Below are 10,142 nucleotides of genomic sequence, written 5' to 3' on the forward strand. Positions count from 1 at the left end.
TTTTGAGTCCCATTATTCTTCTGAAGTCATTGGAAAAACGGCTCATGATCGCTTGATTTGTGTCTTCTGTGCTCACTAGACCATTAGCTCCATGAGGGCAGGAACCACCATCTTGTTCTCCATTATTATTTCCTTGTGCTTAGCACAAGATTTGGTCCATAAAGTGGAATTGAAACTGAGTTTCACTTGTTGACCAGCAGATCTAGAGAAAATAAACCAAGATATTGGGCCACACAGGAAGGTGCTCTTCAGAACACTGCCACCCATCAGCATTTTCACACCTCCCATGGACATGAATAAGTTGAACTATGAAAAAGTGTTCTTGGAAATGGTGATTCAACATGGCTTGCTTTTGAAGAGAAGAGTTGCCTAACGAAAAAATGATGATTGTGACAAAGAGCTCCCTTTTATGCGCCAGGAGAAAAAAAGAATAATACACAATTGAAATTATTTTCCCCTTTGGAGTAGACCAGATTATTCATTCAAGAAATATTCATTGAATGACTATTATTAGCCAGACACTATGCAGGACGCATGGGACACAATGGTCAACAAACAAAATATTTGCTTGTTTGTATTTGTATGTCCCCTTTCCAGACAGGAGAACTGAGAAAATGTGTCAATGGATAAGTACAATGGAATGGAGATTACTTTGTATTGCATGGTGTGAGGGCTCACTTATTTTAGTTGAGATGTAGGATTTGTAAAAACTTACCCATACTGAGACTGGAGAGAATACAGGAGAAAATTGTCACCTTATGTCTAAAGACTTTGAAAGAATAGCTTTCGTGCAGTGAGAAAGGATGAGTGTCGTAAAGAAGCAGTTCCAGTGTAAGCAGACATCAAACTATTCAGGGCCTTCCTAGCCAATACAAAGAGATCGGATATTTTTTAAATGGGTAATGTGACATTAAAATAGGATCATGGTAGCTTTGTGGAGAATCGCTTAAAGGTAGAAAAAGGAGAGGTGAAAGATCAATTATGAGGTTTTCAAGAAGTTCAGATGAAAGTTGGAGGGAGTGTAATAGAAGTGAGGGAGACCCTACAAAAATAGTACTAGAGAACTTGGTGGGTTAGATATGAATATGAGAAGACCAGCAAATGACAAATCAAAGATTATACATAGACTTCAGACTTGAGTAAGCAGATGGGAATACAATTTAATAAGATGTGAAAAATTGACATTATGGAAAAAGAGAATTAGGGAATAAGATGAAGAACATTGTTATTAGCATGTTAGATTTAAAACGTCTGTAAAACATCATAGGATGAGGTCAATTTTTATTTCAATGGTTGAGTTTTGAGCTTAGAAATGTAATTTTGTGAGTCATCAGCAAATAGCTGGTATTTAAATTATGAAGATGGAAATGGCATTTAGGGAAAGTAAGTAAAGAAAGGTGAGATGGTCCTGAATAGAGTGCTAAAAATCCTAACATTCATAGGTCCACCAGAAGAGTGAATCTAGCAAAGGGAAAATTACTGAGATAAAAGGAACGGTTAAGAATATAGGGTCATCAAACCTATGAGAGGAGAGTATTTAAAAAATGGAAGAAAAGACTTCTGGTTTCTAGTTCCCTACGTAAGGAGCTTGAAAGTCGTCACTCCATCCTAACAACAAATCAAAAGCTGAACTGACTGAAAACTAAACAAGTCTTCCAGGATCCACAAGAGAACGAAAGACACAGGGCAACTGCTGGCTCCAAGATTGGAGAGATAAGCTAATCTAGGGAGTCATGGCTTACCAGAGCAGAGACTCTTGAGCAGAAACCACTGCCAGGATCAGAAAACCTGAACTGTAATTGACAAATTGCTGGAGGCTCACTGTGGACAACAGAGTTTAAAACTCCAGGAGCACTTGGTCCTAGGGGTGCCCTCACAATACTGTGAGGTTTACTTCCAGTAGATCTATCAGATTCCCACAGTAAATACCTGAGAAAAATCCCTTAGGGCTTTCAGCAGGGAGAGGGGAAAAGGAACCATGTTCAAATGTGTCAGAGCACTCTGTTTTTAACAAGGCCTGCCCTCAAGAGCCTAACCTACTGGGGTGTTATCAGAGCCTAACTGAGTTGGAGGAAGGGAAATACCCAACTTCAGCCCACTAAAACCATCCTGTCCCACCAAAGGGGAGAGAAACGAAAATGAGAAACACTTGTAAGGTTCACAGCCCAGAGACACAGATTCACTAAAACACTGGGACCTAATTATAGATCTCAGTGATTAGGGGTAGTGCTTCCCTTCCCCAACACCTCACCATCATATTACTAAAGTCTATTTACACCAGTTCCTTTTACCCTATACATCATGTCTTACTGTCAATAAAAAATTGCAAGGAATAACAAAAGGCGAAAAACACAATTTGAAAAGACAGAACAAGCATCAGAACCAGAAATGACAGAGATATTGGAATTATCCGACGGGCAATTTAAAACAACTATGATTAATATGCTAAGGACTATAATGCAAGAACAAATGGGCAGGGTAAGCAGAGAGCTGGAAATTCTAAGACAGAACCAAAAAGAAATTCTAGAGATCAAAAACACTATAACAGAAACGAAGAATGCCTTTGATGGGCTTATCAGTAGACTGGACACGGCTGAGCAAGAATATATGAGCTACAGGATATTCAACAGCATCCTTAAAAATTGAAAAACAGGGACCGGCCCTGTGGCTTAATGGTTAAGTGCCCGCTCTCCGCTAATGGAGGCCCGGGTTCAGATCCCGGGCACACACCTACGCACCGCTTCTCCGGCCATGCTGAGGCCACGTTCCACATACAGCGACTAGAAGGATGTGCAACTATGACATACAACGACCTACTGGGGCTTTGGGGGGTAAAAAAAAAAAAAGGAGGAGGATTGGCAATAGATGTTAGCTCAGAGCCAGCCTTCCTCAGCATAATGAGGAGGATTAGCATGGATGTTAGCTCAGGGCTGATCTTCCTCACAAATAAATAAATAAATAAATAAAAATTGAAAAGCAAAAAGAACAAAGACTGAAAAAAAAATATCCAAGGACTGTGGGACAACTACAAAAGGTATAACATATGTGTAATGAGAATACTGAAGAAGAAAGAGAGAAAGGAACAGAAGAAATGTTTGAAACAGTAATGACAGAATTTCCCAAAACTAATGTCAAACACCAAACCACAGATCCAGGAAGCTCAGAGCACACTAAGCAGGATGAATGACAAAAATTTATACCTAGGTGCATCATTTTCAAATTTCCGGAAATCGAAGATAAATGAAAAAATCCTGAAAAAAGCCAGAGGATAAAAACATCTTACCCGTAGAAGAACAAAGATATGAATTATATCCACCTTCTCCTCAGAAACCAAACAGGCAAGAGGAGAATGAAGTGAAATATTTAGTGTTGAGAGAAATAAACCCACCAACCTAGAAGTTTATACCCTGTGAAATCATTCTTCAAAAATGAAGGAGAAATAAAGACTTCCTCAGACAAACAAAAAGGGATGGAATGTGTTGCCAGTAGACCTCCTTTGCAAGAAATGTAAAAAGTTCTTTAGAGAGAAGGAAAAAGGTATAGGTCATAAAACTCAGATCTACATAAAGAAATGAAGAGCACTGTAGAAGGAATAAATGAAGGTAAAATAAAACTTTTATTTTTCTTATGCTTAATTGATCTAACAGAAAACAGTTATTTGTTCAAAATAATAATATCAGCAAAGTGTTCAATTATGTATGTATTCAATTGAATTCAATTATTAATGTATTCAATGTACATACAATTTTACATACTATTATATATAAACCATTCAATTATCTGTGTTTATGTGTATATCATACACATATATATATACATGAATGTTTATGTATGCCTATATATAAGTAAAATGAATGACAGCAATGATACAAGGGACGTGAGGAAGAAAGTAGGACTATTTTGACATTACAAGGTACTCACACTACCCATGAAGTGGTGTAGTGTTATTTGAAAGTGAACTTGGATTAGTTGTAAGTGTACATTGCCTCTGAATTAGGTCTAAACTTTCCTTCAGTCTTATTCATTCTCCTAATTTCTATAATTAAATATGAAGTAAACTGAGTCCCTGTTTATTTATCTGGTCAACTATTTGTTCTCTAAATCTAGTCATCCTTTTTAATCTATAACCTACTCACATATTACCCAGTTTTTACTCATTATTTGAAAAAGAATTTAGATTTCCCTAGACTAAGCAGTAATAGATTCTTAAAAAACAGAAATTATTATATTTTTCTGAGTCTTATGTGTTCATCTAATTTCTTAGAGATTATTGTATTAATCATTTAATATCTGAGTGACTAAAATATGTGCCAAATGATATTTGAATGAATGAGACTTCTTTCTATGAAAGTTCAAACAAGGCTAAGAAACTCATCCAAAATAAGAAGGAAAAATAGTCTATGACTGTTCTCATGACATGGATTTTTGTGAATGGTTAAAATAAGAAGTCTGTCATGGTATAAGTGAAAAAAAAAGCTAAAAGTATGATAGGTTGTAAGAATTTCAATCTCTGTTCATTATTACTATAATTTTATATAACTAAACGTGGGCTACAGATAGGAGACTTCCAATTATGGCAGTGTAAAGAATTCAGCAAATCTTCTCCCCAAATACAAGAATGGAACTGGAAAAAAAAACTATCAAAAGCAACCATTTCAGGACTCTGAAAATTGACTAAAGACAAATGACAAATTGAGAAATATTTAGTCATGAAAAACTGCTAGTACGTTTAGTAAGATCAGTGGGAGCCTATAACATTCTTGTCTTGGTCTGCTTGTACATTGCCGCCGCTCAGTGTTGTTGGTGAGAACTGTAGTTTTATCAGCATGCAGCTTTGACATCTTGCTGTCCAAGAGCAAATGTGATTTGGGGTAGAGAGTGATAATGCAGCAGCATTCTCACTAAAAGTAGCAAAATTGGTGATAAATTTAACAGGGAAACCCCACAGATCTGCTAGCCCCAAATTGTGCTCCAGATCGGGGCAAGCAATGAACCAGTGAGAAATTTTACAAAGAGATTCTGGAATTGAGAGAGAGAGGAGGCTGCTCTCTACACCATCATGGCTGACTGGGGAACTATCAGCATGTGCAGGAGAGACCCAGTAGGCCTAGCAGAAAGTAAAATTCAAGGCAGCTTTGAGAACTGGCTGACTTGGAATGTGACTCCTGACCGATGCACAGATCCATTGACAAGGATGTAAACCTTACTGAGAAATGGTGTTTGAGCACAACATATGCCAACATAATTTGCTATGCACTAAACTATGCAGACACAGGGGTGGTACGCTAGGAAGATGGGCTGACAAAATCAGAATAAGAATATAAAATCTGAGCAGAGACATCAGCAGCAACATACCACAAGGGAAATAAATTCCTTAGTTTAAGTCCAGGCAAGTTATTAAAAAAAGAAAAAAAAAAACAATAATACAGCATTCCAGAAAAAATAAAATAAAATTCAGCAGTGCTGCAATTTATTATCTAAAATGTCTAATCTCAAAAAAAAATTACAAAACATGCAAAGAAATAGGTACATGTTACCTATAACTCAAGAAAAAAAGTTGATAGAAATGCAAAGACAAGAATAAAGTAATTCAATACTGTGAATTGTTCCAGTTTTTTATTTCAAATGTAATTAATACAATAACAATAAATTAATAGTTTCTGATTTTGATTACTATTGTAAGAATGAGTTAGTATGGTTTTCAATTCACTTATCCTCTCTAAGGTCCTCATCCACAAAATCAGGATTAAATGGTACATCCTTTATGGAGATATTGTGAGAATCGAAGAAGAAACTGCCCATAAAGCATATAACAACTTATTTGTAGTTGCCAAATATTTCTAAGAGATGTCTTAAATGAGAATTATTAAGAATATAGAAAAACCAATGGCTTCCTCCAGCCATGCCCCTGAGGTGTGATAGTTGGAAAACAGCCAGAGAAATGAAATAAGTTAGAATAAATTGCTATTATGAAATGTGTTTGCTTCATCTCCTAACCTAGTCTTTCATCTATGATATATTTATCCTCTCTTGATCCCAATTTATAAAACAAATGTTGTAATTTTCGTTTGGCAGATTGTTATATTTACATAAAGTAGGAGGATAGACTCATGACAGGGCTCTAAGCTGTAGTTGGAACAGAATAAGTGATCCACACCTATAAGCTGTTATTGAACAGAGATCGCTTAATCTTTGTTTAATTTCAGGGAAGGTAAAATGGAATTCTTCTCAGAGTACAAGCTGAGCTAGCTATGGAGGAGGACCAGGAAACCTTACATGTATATGGTTTGTGGGAAAACCTGAGTGCCATGCACATACTTGGTCTTTATTCAATTTTGCCAAAAGACTTCCTCGTTCCTCGTTGCTTGACCATTGCCTCTATATTTGGGGAACAAGAGATAATAAATGACACAAAGTGTATAAAGGCAATGAGAAGTATGTTGGCTCCAACACCTAGATGAATCTAGGTTTCTGATTTTGGGGAAATTCATGGGCATTTCCCCTCACAACCGGACTGGTTAAGGGATCCTACTCATGAGCTTTTAGAATACAACACGATCAAGGACACTGCTATAAGATGAGCATCTTATGCAACTAGGTTTCAATGATTTGGTGACAATTCATAACACAGGAGCAACCGAGTAGCTGAAAAGAAGGAAATCATCCTGGCAACCCCGGCTGCAAAGACCTGCCTGATCTGGATATGGGGGATTCTACCTCACGGGAGGCTGGGTGAGATGACCATCTGTGGAGAATGTATTTAGGACTAGATCTCAGACGGATGGCTGAGGGGGCCACTAGCACGGTCAAGGCCTGCTCTAAAACAAAAACAAAATGTCAAAGGTGGTTCCCAAAGGAAGGGCAAGAGGAAGAGGAGAGTTAGAGAAGGCCAAGGGTAATTCTAAATGAAACTGGGAATGATTTCTTTGGCAGTGGGATTCTGTTTGTAATGAAAAAGTACCATTAAATTTTGAGTGCCTACTATTTTTTAGATTTGTTCAATTAAGCTATCTCATTAAATTTTCTTTTTTGCCCTTTGAGGAAAGTACAATCATTCTCTTTGTAAGGAGAGGAAACAGGTTCAGAGACTATTCATACATTCACAATGGAAAGTAAAGTTAGAGAGAGAAAACAGGCAGTGAAATCAGGTGCTTCTAATTTAGTCTGTGGGTGATACAGGAAACGCCAATGCAGGGTGCAATAGGACTTCGATTCGGCCATGGTGACACAGTGAGTGAGGTTCCTGCTTTCTCAGACCCCACAAAACAGGAAATTTAGCCAGAGGAAACATAAAAGCCTAGTTTATAATCAGAGTGAGAAAAATGAGTTTGAGACTGTGTCAAATCTTTAGGTTGTGACATCACAGACATATGTCCTTGAGTCACTAACCAGAGGAAAAAATCCCTGGATCTGAGTGAAAGATACAAATTCAAAGGGCCCCTTAGATCATACTTTACCAATTCCAGCACAAGCCATTTCTGCTGTGCCCATAGGACACAGGAATGTCCCTGATAAATAGGATTTAGGATATAAAACAGTTATCAGAGTGGTGTAGAAGAATCTTTAAACAAAATATGCTATTATACAAATACATATGTACACAGAGAAATGAAATACACGCATCATGTCCACAGAAATGAGTGTACTCACATTCAATGATAAATGTAAACGTGGAAAGATATGCATGCTCACAGATTCCTGCAGACTTGCAAATACAACTCTACATAAAGGAGCACGGTTATGAATATACCTGCACACATAGGCATGCGTTCATGTGTATATTTGCATAAATTTGCATTTTTTCATATGTACATAAAAGGATGCTCACACAGACATGTACACACACACACACACACACATATCAACTGTCTTGTTCTGGGGACCGGCCAGGTGGCGCAAGCAGTTAAGTGCATGTGCTCTGCTGCGGCAGCCTGGGGTTCGCCGGTTCGGATCCCGGCACACACTGACGCACTGCTTGGCAAGCCATGTTGTGGCGGCATCCCATATAAAGTGGAGGAAGATGGGCACGGATGTTAGGCCAAGGCCAGTCTTCCTTGGCAAAAAAAAAAAAAAAGAGGAGGATGGGCAGATGTTAGCTCAGAACTGATCTCCTCACAAAAAAAAAAAAAACAACAACAAAAAAATCTTGTTCTGCATTTTCTCAGATTTGACTTATGATTCCCCAGACGGCACCTCCTGGGATCCTCTGCTCTGGGTCCAATTATTCCTGCCGACCCAGAGGCAGCATGTTCTGTTGAGGCTGGTTTGCCTGTGTATACCAGGGGACGAACTGGCAAAATTGGGGAAAGCAGAGGGCTAGGTCTGGAGTCATGAAAAATAAGAAGGCAAGTCAGCCACTATCTCCAGCTAGTGAGCTGGAGACCAGGCCTGAGACCCACTGTATTGAAGGGCAGGTGGGCCCTCATAGAAGAGGAGTGGAGTTTGCCCTGGAAGTCCAGCCCATTGGATCAGGAGGATGGGAAATCTGTTCAGGTGAGCCATACCTGGGGTTTTTGTTCAGACATGCAGCTCGTTTCCAGCACACACTTTATTTCCCCTTTCCTCATGTCACAGAAGACTCCTCCCTGGAGGACACAGACTTTTGTCCGGAAAGCCTCATTGTGGCAGAGGAACACCTGGAGTGTGTTTTATGCATCTGCTCTCTGTTAATTCAGGAAAAGTGGAGCAGGGACCCTCCATTTTTGTCCCCAAATTCAATTCTTTTTAAACGAGATATTTAATTCCGTTTTTAAATCGATCTTCATTTACCCTCCTCTCCTTCACCTTCCATACCAATAGACCTTGTCCCCTTCATCCCAGGCAGACAGCTACATAACCTCTAGGGGCTGGTCACTCTTAAACCCAACTCCTCAGATGACCTACACTTTTCGCTCCTCCCTCACTTCTCTCCTGGGCTGACCCAGACTCACACCATCCCCATCTCGTTTGTTATCACTGGCTTCTTCGTATGGCTTTGGTTTAGGCTTCCTTTCTCTCCTAAATTTAACTTCCATTTTGCGCCTGTGACTTCGGCAAAGTCAATTGAAATGCCAATTTCTCACTTTCCCAAGTTGTAAAATGGGTATGGTTAGGTCATTTTGAGTACATTGAGGATAAGTAAGATGACATATACAAAGATAACATACACAGGGCACACTTCCAGAGTGCCTGATACATAGCCTTAAATCAGTACATTTTCTTTTCTTTTCTCCTTGTTCTTACTTGCCCTCTTCCCTACCAGACACCAGGCTTTAACCTCTCCTTATAATATTTCTCACTTAACCTTTGCACGTCATTCATTAGCATCAATCTCTGACTTCCTACAATAATAGCTCCTCATATATAATGAAGGTAAAGGCTATTATATTATTTTTCTGTCCCCAAAGAGGCTCTCACTTGGTAAAAGAATAAAAAGTACTTTTCTCACCAAACTCTCAGCCTAGAATAGCATCACTGTATATTAGCGTGGACTTTCTTTCCTATTGTCCTCCCTCCCTCTCAATCTTCCTATTTATTAAGCCTTGCTTATGTGCTCTAAAAATTTGTTCTAAGTCTTCTTTGGAAGAGCTTAAGACAACCACTTTGGTGGCCCCGGTTCAGTTCCCGTGCACAGACGTGCATCACTCGAGGGGGGCTATGATGTGGCAGCGACCATCATACAAAATAGAGGAAGTTTGGCCCAGATGTTATCTCAGGGCAAATCGTCCTCAGCAAAAAAAAAAAAAAAATTAATAGGCTCTAGGTCTTCTTTGGTAGAGCTGGAAGACAACCAGGAGAAAGTTACATAAATAACTGAAGTGCTATACAGGGAACCAAGTTCTAGATGAGAGAGAAGTGCTGTGGGAGGCTGCTGTAGAGAGTGACTAACTACCTGCAGGAATGAGGAAGGACATCACAGAATTGACATCTGAGCCACATGTAATAAAACAGTGGTGGAGGTTGTATTTTTTTAATATAATTTTTAATTGAACTGAATGCCAGAGTGCTTCAGAAAAGAAAAGAAAACAACAATAACAAAAATAAAACAAAACAAAAAATCACAGGAATGACCAGGAGGAAAAAGACAAGTTAGGCTCTGTCAGGATACAGAGAGGAGTCAAGCTGCAAAATCTCCTCACTAGAGTCTCATAGGCATTAGATGG

The sequence above is a fragment of the Diceros bicornis genome, chromosome 7, assembly GCF_020826845.1.
Source record: "Diceros bicornis minor isolate mBicDic1 chromosome 7, mDicBic1.mat.cur, whole genome shotgun sequence".
Taxonomy (NCBI): Eukaryota; Metazoa; Chordata; class Mammalia; order Perissodactyla; family Rhinocerotidae; genus Diceros; species Diceros bicornis.